This window comes from Chiloscyllium punctatum, chromosome 28 (assembly GCF_047496795.1).
Source record: "Chiloscyllium punctatum isolate Juve2018m chromosome 28, sChiPun1.3, whole genome shotgun sequence".
Taxonomy (NCBI): domain Eukaryota; kingdom Metazoa; phylum Chordata; class Chondrichthyes; order Orectolobiformes; family Hemiscylliidae; genus Chiloscyllium; species Chiloscyllium punctatum.
The window spans coordinates 46515780-46536580 of record NC_092766.1 but is presented as its reverse complement, the minus strand read 5'-3'; the positions used below and the strand labels follow the sequence as shown (position 1 = coordinate 46536580).

Sequence of the window (20801 nt, the reverse complement as noted above, 5' to 3'; positions counted from 1 at the left end):
GAGGCACAGGCATGGAGTGAGTTTGACAGATCAGGAATACTGCAGTGACCTGAGAGGATTACACTGATAGGGATGGTGGTCGGGTCTCCACAGACTGTTGGCGTTCAGGAACTGGAAGAGATTTGGTAGATAGGGAGGGATGTAAGAGCTGCAGGAGGTTGTGGAGAGTTGAAGAGTTGGAGCAATTTGCAGAGGTAGGTTTCTCAGACAGGAGTAGGTTATAGATAGTGAGGGGTATGTGGTCTGAGTAAGTCAAAAAGAGGAGAGTTTTCACGTCTGGAAGAGGTTACACTGACAGGGACAGTTGAAGAGACTGAAGCAAAAATGCATGGAGAAGGTTACACAGATAGGGAGGCGAGTAGGGACTGAGGGTGAATACACAGACATGGAGGGTTGTATTGTTAGACGGAGCTGAGGGGGATAGGGACTGGTGTAGGGATTTACACAGACAGGGAAGGTTGTGTTTTTGGAGAAGGTTACACTGATACAGACAGTGTTAGGGAGTGTTTAGTAGACTACAGAGGAGCTCAGAGAGAAGGTATTATGGGGAGTGGAGGAGATTACAGACACAGAGATGGCTGTCAGGTTGAAAAGAGCTTCTCCAGATCCTCGGTGCTGTGAGGCTGGAGGGAGGTTATAACAGTGAGTGTTGCCAAGACTTAATTACTTCACTGATATAGAGCAGGTCTCAGCATGTAACTGTCAAAGGGAAGTTGAGACAGTCCAGATGAGTTTTCAGAGATACAAATGTTTATGGGAGTTTCAAGAGGGAACAATGATTGGGAGTGCTGTACCAAATGGTCATAGTTATAGGGAGGGTTCGAAAAGCAGGAAGAGGTGACAGACAGATCGATCTTTGTAAGGACTGGAGAAGATTACATAGGCAAGGAGTGTTTTAGAGTCTGGAGGAGATTACAGTGTTAAGGAGAATATTGGGGATAAGGCAAGGTGTAAGAGACAGGGATGGTGACAGGGCTGGACAATAACCTGAATAGAATCGCCATCGTGTGCAACCAGGCCATTCGGCCCAACCAGTCCATTCCAAAACTCTGAAGAGCATCCTACCCAGACCCACCCCTCTACCTATACATTAAATCCTGCATTTCTCGCGGTGAACTTACTTAAACCACACATTCCTGAATACCACAGTCAATTTATGATGGCCAACCCACTGATGGTGCAAATTTTGGACACACACACACACAGCAAGGGAGCGACATGCGCGCACACACACAGTGAGGGGGATACACGCACACACACAGTGAGGGGGATACACGCACACACACAGTGAGGGGGATACACGCAGACACACACAGTGAGGGGGATACACGCAGACACACACAGTGAGGGGGATACACGCACACACACAGTGAGGGGGATACACGCAGACACACACAGTGAGGGGGATACACGCACACACACAGTGAGGGGGATACACGCAGACACACACAGTGAGGGGGATACACGCAGACACACACAGTGAAGGGGATACACGCAGACACACACAGTGAGGGGGATACACGCAGACACACACAGTGAGGGGGATACACGCAGACACACACAGTGAGGGGGATACACGCACACACACAGTGAGGGGGATACACGCAGACACACACAGTGAGGGGGATACACGCAGACACACACAGTGAGGGGGATACACGCAGACACACACAGTGAGGGGGATACACGCAGACACACACAGTGAGGGGGATACACGCACACACACACAGTGAGGGGGATACACGCAGACACACACAGTGAGGGGGATACACGCAGACACACACAGTGAGGGGGATACACGCAGACACACACAGTGAGGGGGATACACGCACACACACAGTGAGGGGGATACACGCAGACACACACAGTGAGGGGGATACACGCAGACACACACAGTGAGGGGGATACACGCAGACACACACAGTGAGGGGGATACACGCAGACACACACAGTGAGGGGGATACACGCAGACACACAGTGAGGGGGATACACGCTGACACACAGTGAGGGGGATACACGCACACACACAGTGAGGGGGATACACGCACACACACAGTGAGGGGGATACACGCAGACACACAGTGAGGGGGATACACGCAGACACACACAGTGAGGGGGATACACGCAGACACACACAGTGAGGGGGATACACGCAGACACACACAGTGAGGGGGATACACGCACACACACAGTGAGGGGGATACACGCAGACACACACAGTGAGGGGGATACACGCAGACACACACAGTGAGGGGGATACACGCAGACACACACAGTGAGGGGGATACACGCACACGCACAGTGAGGGGGATACACGCACACACACAGTGAGGGGGATACACGCAGACACACACAGTGAGGGGGATACACGCAGACACACACAGTGAGGGGGATACACGCAGACACACAGTGAGGGGGATACACGCAGACACACAGTGAGGGGGATACACGCACACACACAATGAGGGGGATACACGCAGACACACAGTGAGGGGGATACACGCAGACACACAGTGAGGGGGATACACGCAGACACACAGTGAGGGGGATACACACAGACACACAGTGAGGGGGATACACACAGACACACAGTGAGGGGGATACACGCAGACACACACAGTGAGGGGGATACACGCAGACACACAGTGAGGGGGATACACGCAGACACACACAGTGAGGGGGATACACGCAGACACATACAGTGAGGGGGATACACGCAGACACACACAGTGAGGGGGATACACGCAGACACACACAGTGAGGGGGATACACGCAGACACACAGTGAGGGGGATACACGCAGACACACAGTGAGGGGGATACACGCAGACACACACAGTGAGGGGGATACACGCAGACACACACAGTGAGGGGGATACACGCAGACACACACAGTGAGGGGGATACACGCAGACACACAGTGAGGGGGATACACGCAGACACACAGTGAGGGGGATACACGCAGACACACAGTGAGGGGGATACACGCACACACACAATGAGGAGGATACACGCACACACACAGTGAGGGGGATACACGCAGACACACAGTGAGGGGGATAGACGCAGACACACAGTGAGGGGGATACACGCAGACACACACAGTGAGGGGGATACACGCAGACACACACAGTGAGGGGGATACACGCAGACACACACAGTGAGGGGGATACACGCACACACACAGTGAGGGGGATACACGCACACACACAGTGAGGGGGATACACGCAGACACACACAGTGAGGGGGATACACGCAGACACGCAGCGAGGGAAGGACATGCGCAGACACGCACAGTGAGGGGGATACACGCAGACACACACAGTGAGGGGGATACACGCAGACACACACAGTGAGGGGGATACACGCAGACACACAGCGAGGGAAGGACATGCGCAGACACGCACAGTGAGGGGGATACACGCAGACACGCAACGAGAGAAGGACATGCGCAGACACACACAGTGAGGGAGATACACGCAGACACACAGCGAGGGAAGGACATGCGCAGACACGCAGAGTGAGGGCGACACACGCAGACACGCAGCGAGGAAAGGACATGCGCGACACACACAGTGAGGGGGGTATACACAAAGAGCAAGGGAAAGACACACACACACACATACACAAAGCAAGGGAGTGACACATGCATACAAAGTGAGAGAGGGACATGAGCACACAGCGAGGGAAGGACATGCACATACACAGCGAGGGGGGGACATGCACACATACACAGCAAGGGAAGGACACGCGCACTTACACAGAGAGGGAGGGATGGAGACACACACACAGCGAGGGATGGAGGTGCACACACAGAGTGAGAGAGAGACACATACACACAATGTGAGGGAGTGACACACACGCAACCACACACACACACAAACACATACTGTGAGGGTGTGACATATAAACACACACAACGAGGGAGACACACACACACACACACACACACACAGAGCAAGTGAGACACACACACACAGCGAGTAAGGGACTTGCTCAGAAACACAGAGAGGGAGGAACACGCGCACACATAGCGAGGGAGGGACACACAAACAGCGAGGGAGTGAAACGTACACACACGCACAGTGAGGGAGGGAGGGAGGGAGGGACACACACACACAGAGCAAGGGAGGGACACGCACACACAACAAGGGAAAGACATGCCCACACTCAGTGAGGGAGGGTCATACACAAACACACAGCGAGGAGGGATACGCACATACACAGCAAGGGAGGGACACGTTCACACACAAGGAAGGAGGGACAAGCAGACACACGGCGAGGGGGAGGACATGTGCGCACACAACAAAAGGGGACACGCACATACACGGCGAGGGAGGGACACACACAGCAAGGGGGGACATGCACTCACACAGCGAGGGGAGATGCGCAGACGCAGTGAGGGGGATATACACAAAGAGCAAGGGAGGGGGACACACACACAGCGAGGGAGTTATGCGCACATACAGCAAGAGGGTCACACACACACACACACAAAAAGCAAGGGAGGGACACACACACATACACACAGTTAAGGGGATACACGCAGACACAGCGAGGCAGGGACACACATACAGCATGAGAGGGACACACAGACCCACAGTGAGGGAGTGACACACACACACAAACACACAAACATACACACACACAGCAAGGGAGGGACACTCACATACACTGCAAGAGGGACACACATACTCACAGCAAGAGGGGGACACGCACACTCAGCAAGGGAGGGACTCGCGCATCCACAAGCACACAAACACAGGCACACAGCGAGAGAGGGACACACACACACATACACATAGCAAGGGGGCGACACATGCACACACAGCGAGGGAGGGCCACGCACACACACGCACAGCAAGAGGGACACGCACACATACACAAAGTAAAGGGGATACATGCAGACACACAGCGAGAGAGGGACACACAGACACACAGTGAGGGAGTGACACTCACATACACATCAAGAGGGACACATACTCAGAGCAAGAGGGGGACACGTGCGCACACACACACAGAGCAAGGGAGAGAAGGCCATGCACACATAGCATGGGAGGGACACGCACACACAGCAAGGGGGGACATGCACCCACACACACACAGCAAGAGGGAAACACACACACACACACACACACACACACACACGGGGGGGGGGGGGGGGGGAACTGACACATACAGAACGTGGGACATGCACACACACACACACACACAGCGAGGGAGAGGCACATACACACACAGAGCAAGCGAGGGACATACACACACAGAGCAAGGGAAGGACACACACACACAGCAAGAGAGAGACACATACACACAACACGATGGAGTGACACACACAAACAGCAAGGGAGGGACACGCTGTGAAGGGGGGACACAAACACATACTGTGACGGTGTGACTCGTATACACACACACATACACACACACACACACACGCAGCGAGACGCGCAGCGAGGGAGGGACACACACACGGACACACACAGCGAGGGAGGGACACACACACAGCGAGGGACACGGACACACACAGCGAGGGAGGGACACACACACAGCAAGGGAGGGACACACACACGGACACACACAGCGAGGGAGGGACACGGACACGGACACACACAGTGAGGGAGGGACACAGACACGGACACACACAGTGAGGGAGGGACACGGACACGGACACACACAGCGAGGGAGGGACACACACACAAACACACACACACAGCAAGAGCGACACGCACACAGTGAGAGAGGGACACACACACACACACACACACTCAGACAGTGAGGGACGGACACACAGACACAGTGACTGAGTGAAATGCATACACACACACAGAGCGAGGGGAGGACACCCTCGCTCACAGCAAGAGGGGCGCGCGCACACACACACACACACACACACACACACACACACAGCCAGGTTGAGACACACAGACACAGCGAGGGTGAGACATGTGCTCAGAAAGCGAAGGGACACACACACACAAAGTGAGGGAGTGTGACACGCAGACATACGCACACACAAACACACACACAATTAGGGAGGGACACGCACACACACAGTGAGGGAGGGACATGCTCACACACACACACAGCGAGGGAGGGACGTTTCGTCCCCTGTCGAGGTGACTTCTTCAGGGACCCTCCGGTGAAGCGCTTCTGTGATCTTTCCTCTGAAACCTAGTGATTTGCATCTGCTGCTTCCGATTGTCAGTTCCAGCTGTCCACTGCAGTGGTCTGTATATTGGGTCCAGGTCAATGTGCTTATTGATTGAATCTGTGGATGAGTGCCATGCCTCGAGGAATTCTCTGGCTGTTCTCTGTTTGGCTTGTCCTATAATAGTAGTTTGTCCCAGTCGAATTCATGTTGCTTGTCATCTGCGTGTGTGGCTATTAAGGATAGCTGGTCGTGTCGTTTCGTGGCTAGTTGGTGTTCATGGATGCAGATGGTTAGCTGTCTTCCTGTTTGTCCGATGTAGTGTTTTGTGCAGTCCTTGCATGGGATTTTGTACACTACATTGGATTTGCTCATGTTGGGTATCGGTCCTTCGTTCTGATGAGTTGTTGTTGGAGAGTGGCTTTTGGTTTGTGTGCTTTTATGAGTCCTTGTGGTCGCAGTAGTCTGGCTGTCAGTTCAGAAATGTTCTTGATGTATGGTAGTGTGGCTATTCCTTTGGGTCGTGGCATGTCTTCATTCCGTTGTCTTTCCCTGAGGCATCTGTGGATGAAATTGTGTGGAGTTTGACCCCACCCCGCAGCTCACCAATAGGATAAACAACACACTGAGGAACCTACAAAAAAAGCGCACAGATAACCAGGTCTGACCTACAGAGAATGAAAACTGAAAGCAACAACACCCTCAGATTCTATGGATTGCCTAAAGTTCACAAATCAGACATCCCACTCAGACCCAGAGTATCACTACCAGAGACACCATCACACAAACTGGCTAAAGAACTACAGCAGAAACTGAAATACCTGATCAGCGGATCCAGACACTCTTTCCAGTCAACACAGGAATTCTTGGACATCATCAGAAATACACACATAGACAAGGAAGAAACCATGGTCTCATTCGATGTAATGGCACTGTTCACCTTTATCGACAAAACCCTAGCCAGAGAAACAATAGCCAACCTGTTGGACATGCAAAACAGACAACAAGATGGTGAACCTATCAACAAAGACGGCATACTCAAACTACTGGACCTGTGCCTGACAACACACTTCACATTCAACAACCAAATATATGAACAAATCAACGGCACACACATGGGCTCACCCATCTCTGGACTCATAGCAGAAGCGGAAATGCAAAGATTAGAACAAACAGTCTTACCGCAAATTCAACCCAAACTCTGGGTCAGATATGTGGATGACACCTTTGTAATAATTAAAAACAAGAAATAGAGAACACACACCGGATCATCAACGCCACACTCACAGGAATCCGATTCACTAGAGAGGAAGAAAAGGACAACCAACTCCCATTCCTAGACGTGATGGTACAGAGAACACCAAATGGAGAATTCACCACAAAGGTATACAGGAAAGCCACGCACACAGATCAAGTCCTGAACTACGAAAGCAACCACCCCAACACACACAAAAGAAGTTGCATCAAGACACTGTTCAAAAGGGCCACAACACACTGCAGCACACCAGAACTGCAAAAAGAGGAAGAACACCTATACAATGTAATCGCGAAAAACGGACACCCGCGCAATTTCATTAGGGATTGTCTGTATGGATTTGCTAGACGACTATCCTCTGATATTGATGAGGGCAGTGCAGATGATGTGGTTTATATGGAGTTCACTAAGGTCTTGGACAAGGTTCCACATGGAAGGCTGGTCCAAAACGGAAGATCCCATGGGATCCAAGGTAAGTTGGTAAATTGACTCCACAATTGGTGGAGGGTTGGTTTTGTGATTGAAAGCTTTTTCCCAGCGGCTGTACCACAGGGATCTGTGCAGGAGCCATTGCTGTTCATTATGGACATGAATCACTCAGATGTGAAAGCAGAAGGTAACATTAGTAGATTTGCAGATAACATGAAAGGTGAGGGTGTTGTCCACAGTGAGGGGGATGGACTCAGGCTGCAATCTGATATCGATCAGATGTTAAACTGAGCAGGGTAATGTCAGACAGAGTTTACTTCTGATCACTGTGAGGTAATACACTGTGGGAAGTCTAATAAACGAATGATATACATCATGAAGGGTAGGTCCTCCTGGAGTACTGAGAAACACAGGGACCTTGGTGGGCAAGTCCCTGGATGTCTGAAGGTGTCAGCACAGGTAGACAGGGTGGGGAATACACCTGAACTGGGAGCAGGAGGGGGACCCACATCGTGGTGGGGAACGTTGCTGGAGCTGCTCGAGAGGATTTAAACTCGTCTGGCAGGGCTGTGTGACCCCAAAAAGAGTCGTAAGGCCAGAAAGAAAGTTGAGGCTGGTACAAAGGTTCAAGAGAGCAACATATGTAGACAAGGCAGGCAAGAACATAGCAGACAATTAGGGAAAACTGGTGGATTAAACTGCAGTTATTTCAATGCAAAGGGCCAGACAGATAAGGCCGATGAACCCAGAGTATGGATGGGAACATGGGATTGGGATCCCATAGATATTACAGAAACACAGCTGAGGGAGCAACAGGACCAGCAGCTCAATGTTCCGGAGACAGATACTACAGGAAGGATAGAACAGGAGGCAAAACAGGAGGAGAGCTGGTGGGTTTGATTGGGGGGAATCATCCCAGCAGTACCTAGAGGGAGGATTCATGTAGGATCGCCCAGTTAAACGATATTAGTGGAACTGAGAAATAAAAATTGGTCATTAGTTTTCTACGGTCGGACTACAGCGATAGGCAATGGGAGATGGAGGAGCAAATATGTCAGGAGATTTCAGATATCTCTTAGAATAATACGGTTGTAATGATAGGGGATCTTAACCGTTCCAAACCTGGACTGGGATTGCTACTAAGTTAAACATTTGGATGGAAGGAATTTGTTAAGTGTGTTCCGAAAACTTCCAGACATTATGTAAGTGGCCCAACTGGAGAATGGGGCTAAACCTGACCTCCCCTTGGGAAACAAGTTCGGGAACGGGACTGAGGTGTTAGTGGGGGAGCACTTTGGAAAGTTACCACAATTATATTATTTTGAAAATAGCGATGGAAAAGGACAGGCCTGGTCCACAAGTTAAAGTTATTCAATGGAGCAAGATAATATTAGACATGAATTTTTAAAGTAGATCTGGGGAGGCTATTGGCAGGTAAAGGGAAGTCTGGCAAGTGGGAATATTTTAAAACCGAGATAAAAGGAGAGTTCAGCGCCAGCGTGTTCCTGTTAGTGTGCAGCTCAATGCTGACTGAATTAGGAAACACTGGCTGAGTTTCGAGGCTGTGGTCAAGAAAAAAAGGGGTCACATGTCAGATCTAACTGGCTGACTCAAGGGAATCCCTTCAGGAGCATCGGGGCTGTAGAAATACACTTAGGATGGAAATCAGGAATGTAAAAAGGGAACATGAGATCACTTTGGCAGAGAAAGTTAAGGAGAATCCAAAGAGACTCTACAAGTGTATTAAGAGCAAAAGAAGAGCTCGGGACAAACCCGGTCTCCTAAATGATCAATGAAGGCAATGATGTGTGAAACTACAAGATCCAAAACAAATATTTCACTTTGGAACTTACTGTGGATAAAGACTGGGGCGCTCAGGGAACTAAACAGTGTTTGTCCTGACCACTATTGGAATACTGTGTGTAATTCTGGTCTCAATGCCATCGGAAGGATATCGTGGAACATGAAAGGGTTCAGAAGAAATGACCAAAGATGTTGCCAGGGTTGAAGGGTTTGTGCTTCAGGGAAAAGCCTGAATAGGCTGGGGCTGTTTTCACTTGAACATGGGAGGCTGAGGAGTTAACCGATAAAAGGTGTTTAAAATCATGGTGGTCATCGACAGGGTCAATAGACAAGGTCATTTCCCCAGGCGAGGGAAACTTTTCAAAGGGGTCTAAAGGACAACTGGCTCCCGCAGAGTGGATGGAATAAGCTGCCAGAGCAAATCGTGGAGGCTGATAGAAATACATTTAAAAGGCATGTGGATGGGTGTATGAATAGCAAAGGTTTAGAGGGAAATTGGGAAAATTGTGGCAAATGTGACTAGAAACGTCATGCAGGAGTTGGTCCGAAGGGCCTGTTTCGTGCTGTACATCTCAATGACTCAATGTCTTGAAATGAGTCCACATTATAGAAAAGGAGGTGCTGGAGGTTTTAAAACACAAAGGTAGATAAATCCTCAGGACATGATCAAATGGATCTCAGGACATTGTGGGAAGCTGGTGAAGAAATTGTAGGACCCCTAGCAGAGATATTTGTACCATAGAGAGCTATGTGTGATAGGCTGTTAGACTGGAAGGTGGCATTGTGGACAGTGAAGAAGGTTTTCTGAGATTACAAAGGGATCCTGATGAAATGTGTGAATGGCTGAAAAACTGTGGATTGAGTTCAATCTGAATAAATGCGAGGTAATGCATTTGGAACAACAAACACGGGCAGGACTTATACAATTAATGGCAAGACCTTCGGTAGTGTTGTAGAACAGAGGGACCTCAGGGTTCAGCTACATAATTCTTTGAAGTTTGCAATATGGAGAAACAGGATAGTTTAAAAAAAGGTGCTGGCCTCACTTGCTTTCATTGCTCAGTCCTTTGGAGAGAGGAGTTGGGAAGTCGCATTGAGATTATACAGGCCATTGGTGAGTCCTCTTCTGGAAGACTGTGTCCAGTTCTGGTCGCCCAGTTATAGGAAGGATATTATTAAGTTGGAAAGGGTTGGGAGGAGATTTACTGGGATGTGGCTGGGTACGAAAGTATAAAGAAAGGCTGAATAGGTTGGTATTTTTCACTGAAACCTGAACGTTGACAGATGACCTCATTGAAGTTTATAAAATCACGAGGAGGACAGGTAGAGTTAATGGGAGTTGTCTTTTCCCGTGGACAGGGGAGTTTCAAGACAAGGCACTACATTTGTAAGTTTAGAGGAGAGACATAAAAAAAAAGACATGAGGCACATTGTTACACAGAGGGTGGTTTGTGTGTGAAATGAACTTCCCAAGGAAGGGGTGAACATGGGGACAATTACAATGTTTAAAAGACATTTGGATTAGTACAGAAATAGGAAAGGTTTGAAGGGATATGATCCAGGAACAGGCAGGGGGGACAAGGTCAGTTTTAGAGCATGGTTAGCGTTAACCAAACAGTGCGGTATGACTCTCTGACTATGATTATAATGTTGTGTCATTAATTAAGAAAGGCTGCAAGAGAAAGCCAGGGAACTACAGACTGATGAGTGAGACATCAGGGTGGGTCAGTTGTTGGAGGTAATTCTGAGAGGTAGGCCGTCCATGCATTTGGAAAGATAAGGCCTGATTACGGACAGCGAGCATGGCTTTGTGCATGGGAAAACATGTCCCACAAACTTGACTGGAGTTTGCTCAAGATGTGACCAAAAAGATAGACGAAGGCAGAGCAACAGACGTTGTTTCTGGCTTCTGCAAACCCTTGTTCAGGGTGTAGCATGATACATTGGTTAGTAAGGGTAGATCACAAGGGATCAGGGAGAGCTAGCCAACTGGATACAAAATGGGATGACAGTGGGAGACAGAGGGTGGGGGGAGAGGGTTGTTGTTCAGACTGGAGGCCTCTGACCAGCAGTGTGCTGTAAGGATTGGTGCTGGGACCACTGTTGTGCACCACTTACATAAACAATTTTCTGAAAATATAGGAGTCCCTGTTAATATGTTTATGGATACCAAGATTAGTAGAAGAGTGGGCAGGGAATATAGTTATCGAAAGGGATGTTAATCAACTGGGCCAAAGAATGAAAGATGGAGTTTAATTCAGGTGTTGGATTTAGTTAAGACAAACCAGGGAGGACTAACACAGGTAATTGTCGGGCCCTGGAGTGTTGTAGAAAAGGGAGAGACCAAGGGGTGTAATTACATTGTTCCTTGGACTGGCATCACAGGGCGATACGGTGTTGAAAGCGGCAATTGACACACTTGTACTCAATGCTCTGATCAATGAAGACATGAGTTGGTGATATTGGTAACACTGTCGTCAATATTTCTCCTGGGCAGAGGAGGCCACGGGGTGACCTTTGACCATGTTGGGTCGATGTAAGGTGAATTGCCAAGGGTAGGTGAATCCAAAGCTAGAGGCATAAACGTGAGGTGAGAGAGCAAGGATTTAAAGAGGGAGCTGAGGGGCAACATTATCCACAGAGGATGGTGCATAGACAGAATGAACTGCCAGAGGAGAAGGTTTGAAGGGATATGGGCCAAACACAGGCAAACGCGACTCATTCCATTTAGGGAACCTCGGCCGAATGGTCATGCCGCACAGAAACAGACCCTATGTCTCCAGTTATTGGAGGAGAAGACTATCGAGACAAGGCATGTTGTAGAGACTGAAGCAAGTTACAGCGATACGGATGGTCATCTGGACTGGAGGTTTCAAATATGTGAAATAATTGGTGAGGGGGAGGAGATGACAGAGATAGGAACTGTTATAGGAGTTAGAATGATTGAAGACACTGGTCCTCAATACAAGCCATTGATACAGTGTTGGAGAGGGAATAGGGAACAGAAAGATCACAGGCAGCATTACCACCCTCTGGTGGGAGGCCTGCTTTCTCCCCAGTTGTTCTGATGCTCCCTAAGAAAGCACAGGCCTGGACTGATAACTGGGAACTCCCGATGCTGTCTCATTACACAAAACTTACAGCAGGCATGGTGATTGAGCCTGGGGTGTGTCTGTACTGTGCTCCCCCTCCAGCACTTTCTCTATGTCATGTCTTGTAAGCTGATGATTGGATCCCCCTTATTACTGTCTGCTCTGTGCACTGGAATGATCTTACCTGGCAGCAGGATTTATTGAAGACTCCCGACCTCCCTGACTTTGTCTTTCTGACTGACCAACCATCGTCCCAATCAGCAGTGGGCAAGTCTATTGAGTCAGGAACTCCATGAGTACCTGTAGAAGATACAGAAATAGGCAGAATGGGAAGTTAGACTAATGCTTTGAGGGTTACACATATAGAATGGCACTGAGCCCACAGAGATCTCGAAAATCCCAGTCTCCATTCCTGACCTGTGCTGCCTCATCTCTCTGGAGTGGAGAATTCTGTTGGCTCAGGATGTGGAGTAGCTTCAAAAGTGAGAGACGCTGACAGAGGCAGCAATTAGACCCACACAGTGAGGGATACCATATGGAGAGGTACTGAGTCACATCACCAGAGAGCCGGGTCAAACAATTGTGCAGAAAGAAAGGGTTTTGATTCATGTTGCACTGGGATATACAAACTGTGAGCAGGTGAGGTGATGGCCTAGTGGCATTATTGTGTGACAATTTATCCAGAAACTCAGCAAGTGTTCTCTGGACACAGGTTCAAATCCCACCACTGCAAATGATTGAATGTGAAATAAATGCTTCAAAAACGATGCAATTAAAAACCTGTAAGTGAGTATTAAACAATTGCTGATGTTAAGAAAAATCCATCAGTGAAGTAATCGAAGATGGGACTGGGCTATTACAGGTATTACAGAAACAACAGCTGAGGGAGGGACAGGACAGGCAGCTCAATGTTCCAGGGGACAGATGCTGCAGGAAGGACAGAAGGGGAGCTGAGAGAGGAGGAGAGCTGCTGGTTCTGACTGGGTGAAACATCCCAGCAGGACTGAGAGAGGATATTCCTGCAGGATCGCTCAGTGAAGCTGTGTACGTGGAATTAATCAATAACAATGGGGCTTCCCTTTCCTCTGATTGTTCTACAGACCCCGAAAGCCCCGCCCTCCTGCACCTTGACCTTCTCAAGATGGCGGCCCTGAGCTTCCTCTTCCCTCAAACAAATGGCGGCCGTGACCCTGGGCCGCTTCCCTGATCAGAGACCGCCACCTCCTTACCCGGGCCTGGAGGGTCTTCTACGAGTTTTTTTTAACCTTTATCCAGGACTTGTGAATTCTCTCCGCTCCTTTCTCCCGGCGAGGCTCCCACACACCATCTCTGTGCGCCGCTCTCTGAAGCCGATCGCAGCCGCTGCCAGAGAAAGTAGCTCCATGTCTCTCTCTCTCTGTGCCCTGACCAATGTGACACTGCGCATGCTCTGCATAGAAACAAAACTGCGCGTGCGTCTGAGGTTATCAGTGAGTTCATAGAGAATATTCATAACTGCACAGACTGATGGGTAAAATATTAGTCATTAACAATTGCTTTGTCGAGTTATAATCATAGAGATGTCTAACATGCAAATTGTCTGGTCCAAATCAACCATACCGGCCAGGTATGTAAATCACCAACTGTTCTGGGAGTTTGAAAATAAGTTTCTTACTCGAGTCGTGTAAATCGATCGGAAATATGTACGTTATCAGTTTTACATTTAAACTACAGCATTTTTTAAAACCTCACATTGATTTATGAGAGACGTTTAATGCTCCACGATGTCGTGAGAATGATCAATCCTGCAAAATAGTTTGCTCTCTGACCAATGTTGAAGCGTTCACTCCCGAGAATTCTTTGGCTCCTCTTCCTCATTCACTATGGTTAAATGACCGGCCACTCCTCGGTCCTCCTGTTCTGCCCCTTCCTCCCAATTGCAGAGTTGATTCAGGCGTGACTGACCAGGCAAGGGACAAAGGAAGTTTGAGTTGATGTTTTGTGACGCGGTGAAAATATCCCGAATCTTGGACCGAGAGGCCTGGGTTCAATTCACAGCTTGTGCAGATGTGTGTAATAACAACTTTTAGCAGGTTCATTAAGAAAACCAAAGGAAGTCAGGAACAGAGTGAAAACAAGAGAAAATGCATGCAATGTGGTGAGGCTCTCAATGCTCAGATGATTTGACTCTTTACCAAGCGTTTCAGGGTCCCAGTACAGACTGTTGCACTGCTCTTAGTGCACAGCCAGATACCACGATTGTAGGGCAAAGTGGTGGGATATAGAGGTGCTTTTCTGAAAGGCGCTTGGTTTTTGTGGTGAAAACAGTTGAGAAGGAGTCGGGTTTTGAATGGAGCTACCTGTCCCCCTCCTGTTGCAGCCTCTTGTTATTGCCCTGACTCTACCTCGTACATGGAGAAAGTGAGGACTGCAGATGCTGGAGATCAGAGCTGAAAAATGTGTTGCTGGAAAAGCGCAGCAGGTCAGGCAGCATTCTCTACCTCGTACATGTTTGGTAGAGATCAGTGACACTTCGTAAGCCCACAATACAAGATCCATCACTCTGTTTAAGACAGTAAAAATCTCTTGTAGCACAATAGTCAGAGAACAATCCAGCAGAACAGGCCCTTCGATCCTTGATGTTGTGCCAACCTGTGAACTATTCTTAGCTCGTCCCCCTACACTGTCCTGAAAACACCCATGTGCTTATCTAAAAGATTGTTTAAATCTCACTAACGTGGCTGAGTGAACTACATTAGTAGGTAGTAGATTCCATGCCCTAATCACTCTGAGTAAAGAACCTGCCTCTGACATCTGTCTTAAATCTATCACTCCTCAATTTGCAGATATACCCCCTCATACACAATAATGTCATCATCCTAGGAAAAAGACTTTCACTGTCTACCCTATCTAAGCCACTGATCATCTTGTATGTCTCTATCAAATCCTCTCTTAGCCTTCTTCTTGCCAATGAGAACACGTTCAAGTCTCTCAACCTTTCCTCATAAGACCTTCCCTCCAGACCACACAACATCCTGGTAAATATCCTCTGCACCTTTTCCCATGCTTCCACATCCTTCCCGAAATATGGGCACCAGAACTGTACACAATATTCCAAATATGGCCGCACCAGTGTTTTGTATCGTTGCGGCATGATATTGCGGCTCCAGAACTCAATCCATCTACGAATGAAATCTAACACACTGTATGCCGCCTTAACAGTACTGTACACCTGGGTGGCAACTTTCAGGCATCTATGTACATGGCCTCCAACATTCTTCTGCACATCTACACTACCAAGAATCTTTCCATTGACCCGGTACTCCGCCTTCCTGTTATTCTTTACAAAGTGCATCACCTTACGTTTAGCTGCATTGAACTCCATTTGCCAACATTCAGCCCAATTCTGCAGTTTATCCAAGTCCCCCTGCAACCTGCAACATTCTTCCACACTGTCCACTACTCCACTGACTTTCGAGTCATCTGCAAATTTACTAATCCATCCATCTATGCCTGCGTCTAAGACTTTTATAAAAATGACAAACAACAGTGATCCCAAAACAGATCCTTGTGGCACACCACTAATAACTGCACTGGAGGCTGATTATTTTCCATCATCCACCACTCGCTGCCTTCTTTCAGAAAGCCAGTTTCTAATCCAAACTGCTAAATCACACTCAATTCCATGTTGCTGCATTTTATCTACAGCCTACCATGTGGAACCTTATCAAAGGCTTTACTGAAGTCCATGTATACCACGTCAACTGCCCTACCCTCATCTATATGCTTGGTCACCATCTCAAAAATACTCAATGAGGTTTGCGAGACACGACCTGTCCTTGACGAAACCATATTGACGATCTGAACTCATATTGTTGTTTGCCAGATAATTACAAATGGTGTCTCTTATAATCCTTTCCAAAACCATTCCTACAACAGAAGTAAGGCTCACTGGTATCTAATTACCTGGGTCATCTCGACTGCCCTTCTTGATCAAGGGCATAACATTTGCAATCATCCAGTCCTCTGGTAGTGAACTTGTCAGCAATGACAACTCAATATCAAAGCTGAAGTCTTTGCTATCTTCTCCCTAGCTTCCCAGACAATCTACAGATAAATCCCATCTAGCCCAGAGGACTTGTCTACTTTCAATCCTTCTAGAATTGATAACATCTGTTCGTAACTAACCTCGATCCTTTCTAGTCTAACATCTTCTACCTCATTATTATCTACAATATTCTAATTTTCCTGAGTAAAAACCAATGAGAAATGTTTGTTTAGCACCTCTCCGATTTTCACAGTGTCCACACTCAACTTCCCTCTTCTGTCTTTGATTGACCCTATTCCTACTCTATCGTTTATTCCTCACATACCTATAGAAAGCTTTAGGTTCTCCTTTATTCTATTTGCTAAAGACTGCTCATGTCCTCTCTTTGTTCTTCTTAACTCTCTTTAAATCCTCCCGAGCTGATCTGTAAGTCTCCATCGCCTCATCTGTTCCATTTGTCTCATCAACACATAAGCCTCCTACTTCTTCTTAACAAGAGATGCAATTTCTGTAAATCATGGTTCCCTTACCTTATCACTTCCTCCCTGCCTGACAGGGACATACCTATCAAGGACACGCAATATCTGTTCCTTAAACCAGCTCCACATTTCCATTGTCTGCATCCACTGCATTTCGCTACCCCATCCGATGCATCCTAATTCTTGCATAATCGCATTATAATTGCCACTGCCCCATCGATAAGTCTTCACCTGTGGCATGTACCTATCCCTTTTCATCGCTAAACTAAACATAACTGAATTATGATCACTCTCTCCAAAGTGCTCACCTACACCGAAATCAAACACCTAGTCTCGTTCATGACCAAGCACCAGATCCAATGTGGCCTCCCCTCTTGTCAGCCCTTCGACATCCTGTGTCAGGAAACCCTCCTGTACACATTGGACAAAAACTGATCTATCCGACATACTTGAGTTATAGCATTTCCAGTCAATGCTGGGGAAGTTGAAATCCCCCATAATGACCACCATGTTACTTTCACTCCTACCCAGAGTAATTTTCCTAATCCTCTCTTCCCCCTCCCTGGAACTCTGTGGCGGCCTACAAAAAATCCAAGCAGTGTGACCTCCCCTCTCCTGTTTCTAACCTCAGCCCACACTACTTCAGTAGACAAGTCCTCACCAAATGTTCTCTCAGCCACCGTTATACTATCCTTGACTAACATGACATGCACGGGCCCATTGCGGTGCTTCAAATTCCATGAGGCAGCCATACTGTCTATGACGGACAGACTCAGTCTGGAACCTCCTCTATCCTTAAGACCTTATGCACTGCCTACGCTCCTCCATTTCCCCTTTGCACGTTCCCTTTTCAACCCACCCCACCCCACCTGCATCACTCCACAATTGGAGCTGTCAAGGGCAGAAGTGTGTAGAAAACCCTCCCTAACCTTCTCTATCCTCTTTTAAGATGTATTTTAAAATCATTCTCCTTAATCAATGTTTTGATCATCCATGAAACACCTTAGGAGATTTGCCATTATGAAAGAGTCCATACAAAGCAAGTAGTTGTTGTTATTGCTGTACATTAGGGGAAACAGAAATGATGCTTTCAGAATTCTAACAAGAAAGTCACTGATAGGCGCAGTGTGCAGGCTAAATAATAACATCACATTGGGATGGACAATAAACAAAGAAATAACTAATGCCTGTAAAAATGGCATGTCTATTACCATGGGTGATTTTAATCTACATGTAGATTGGTCGAACCAGCTCAGTCAGGGTAGCCTTGAGGAGTTCATTAAGTGTATACATGATAGTTTTTTTGAACAATATGAAATGTAACCGACAAGGAGCCAGCTATCCAACATCTGGCCTCCGTGCAATGAGACAGGAATAGTTAATGACCTCAGAGTTAGGGATCCTCTTGGAAGAAGTGCAGTCAGATCCTGATCCTCACCGAACGAGTTAGGGAACTGGAACTGGAGCTGGATGAGCTGAGGATTATTCGAGAGGCTGAGAGGGTGATCGATAGAAGCTACAGGGACATAGTTACGCCGGAGAACAGAGGTAGCTGGGTAACAGTTAGAGGTGGGAAGGGGAAGAAACAGGCAGTGCAGGGTTCCCCTGTGGTCGTTCCCCTAAAAAATAAGTATGCAGCTTTGGAAACTGTTGGGGGGGACAGCCTTGCAGGTGTAAGCTGCAGTGAAGGGGTCTGTGGCTCTGAGATTCAGAAGGGAAAGGGGGAGAAGAGGAGAGCGCTAGTTATAGGGGACTCTCTAGTTAGAGGGACGGACAGGCGGTTCTGTGGACATGGGCGAGACTCTCGGATGGTTTGTTGCCTCCCAGGTGCTAGGGTCCGAGACGTCTCGGACCGTGTCTTCAGAATCCTTAAGGGGGAGGGTGTGCAGCCAGAAGTCGTGGTACACATTGGCACCAACGACATAGGTCGGAAGAGGGGTGGGGAGGTCATTCAAGAGCTCAAGGAGTTAGGCTGGAAGCTAAAAGCTAGGACAGACAGAGTCGTCATCTCTGGGTTGTTACCGGTGCCACGTGACAGAGAAGCAAAGAATAGGGAGAGAGTGCAGTTGAACACGTGGCTGCAAGGATGGTGTAGGAGGGAGGGCTTCAGATATTTGGACAATTGGACTGCATTCTGGGGAAGGTGGGACCTGGAGAAACAGGACGGGTTGCACCTGAACCAGAAGGGCACCAATATCCTGGGGGGTAGGTTTGTTAGCACTCTTCGGGGGGGTTTAAACTAATTTGGCAGGGGGATGGGATCCGGACTTGTAGTCCAGCAAGTAAGCTAGCTGTGTGTCAGGATGCCCAAGACTGTAGGGAGGCTGTGGAGAAGGTAGCACTGACAGGGACTACTTGCGGACACAGAGATGGGCTCAAGTGCATATACTTCAATGCAAGGAGTATCAGAAATAAGGTGGGTGAACTTAAGGCGTGGATCGGTACCTGGGACTACGATGTTGTGGCCATCACGGAAACATGGATAGATGAGGGACAGGAATGGCTGTTGGAGGTTCCTGGTTACAGATGTTTCAGTAAGATTAGGGAGGGTGGTAAAAAAGGAGGCGGGGTGGCATTGCTAATTAGAAATGGTATAACGGCTGCAGAAAGGAAGTTTGAGGGGGATCTGCCTCTGGAGGTAGTATGGGCTGAAGTCAGAAATAGGAAAGGTGCAGTCACCTTGTTGGGTGTTTATTATAGGCCCCCCAATAGCAGCAGAGATGTGAAGAAACAGATTGGGAAACAGATTTTGGAAAGGTGCAGAAGCCACAGGGTCATAGTCATGGGCGACTTCAACTTCCCAAATATTGATTGGAAGCTCTTTAGATCAAGTAGATTGGATGGGGCGGTGTTTGTGCAGTGTGTCCAGGAAGCTTTTCTAACGCAGTATGTAGATTGTCCAACCAGAGGGGAGGCCATATTGGATTTGGTACTCGGTAACGAACCGGGACAAGTGGTGGGTTTGTTAGTGGGTGAACATTTTGGTGATGGCGACCACAATTCTGTGACTTTCACCTTGGTTATGGAGAGAGATAGGTGCGCACAACAAGGAAGTTTTTACAATTGGGGGAAGGGAAATTACGATGCTGTAAGACAGGATTTGAGGAGCATACATTGGGAGCATAGGCTGTCAGGGAAGGATGTGGTGGAAATGTGGGACTTTTTCAAGGAGCAGATACGACGTGTCCTTGATATGTATGTACCGATCAGGCAGGAAAGAAATGGTCGTGTGAGGGAGCCTTGGTTGACGAGGGAGGTTGAATGTCTAGTAAAGAGGAAGAAGGAGGCTTACATAAGGTTGAGGAAACAAGGTTCAGACAGAGCAGTGGAGGGATACAGGATAGCCAGAAGGGACCTGAAGAAAGGGATTAGGAGAGCTAAGAGAGGGCATGAAAAATCCCTGGCGGATAGGATCAAGGATAACCCCAAGGCATTCTATGCGTATGTGAGAAACCTGAGAATGACGAGAACGAGGGTAGGTCCGATCAAGGACAGTGGTGGGAGACTGTGTATTGAGTCGGAAGAGATAGGAGAGGTCTTGAACAAGTACTTCTCTTCAGTATTTACGA

General features: G+C 48.2%; 1 protein-coding gene across 2 annotated transcripts in view; it reads right to left on the bottom strand.

Annotated features, from left to right (window-relative positions):
* LOC140454071 (uncharacterized) overlaps positions 1-14124 on the bottom strand; it is a 59800-nt gene extending 45676 nt beyond the window's left edge. The window contains exons 1-3 of one of the 2 annotated variants that reach the window (XM_072549023.1): positions 13956-14124; positions 12911-13026; positions 6969-7127 (exon numbers count right to left, since the gene is read on the bottom strand). The gene's annotated coding sequence lies outside the window, so the exon portion shown is untranslated. The remainder of the gene's footprint in view (positions 1-6968; positions 7128-12910; positions 13027-13955) is intronic. The other variant, XM_072549022.1, reaches the window with a different exon arrangement.
* Between the last annotated feature and the right edge of the window lie 6677 nt (positions 14125-20801).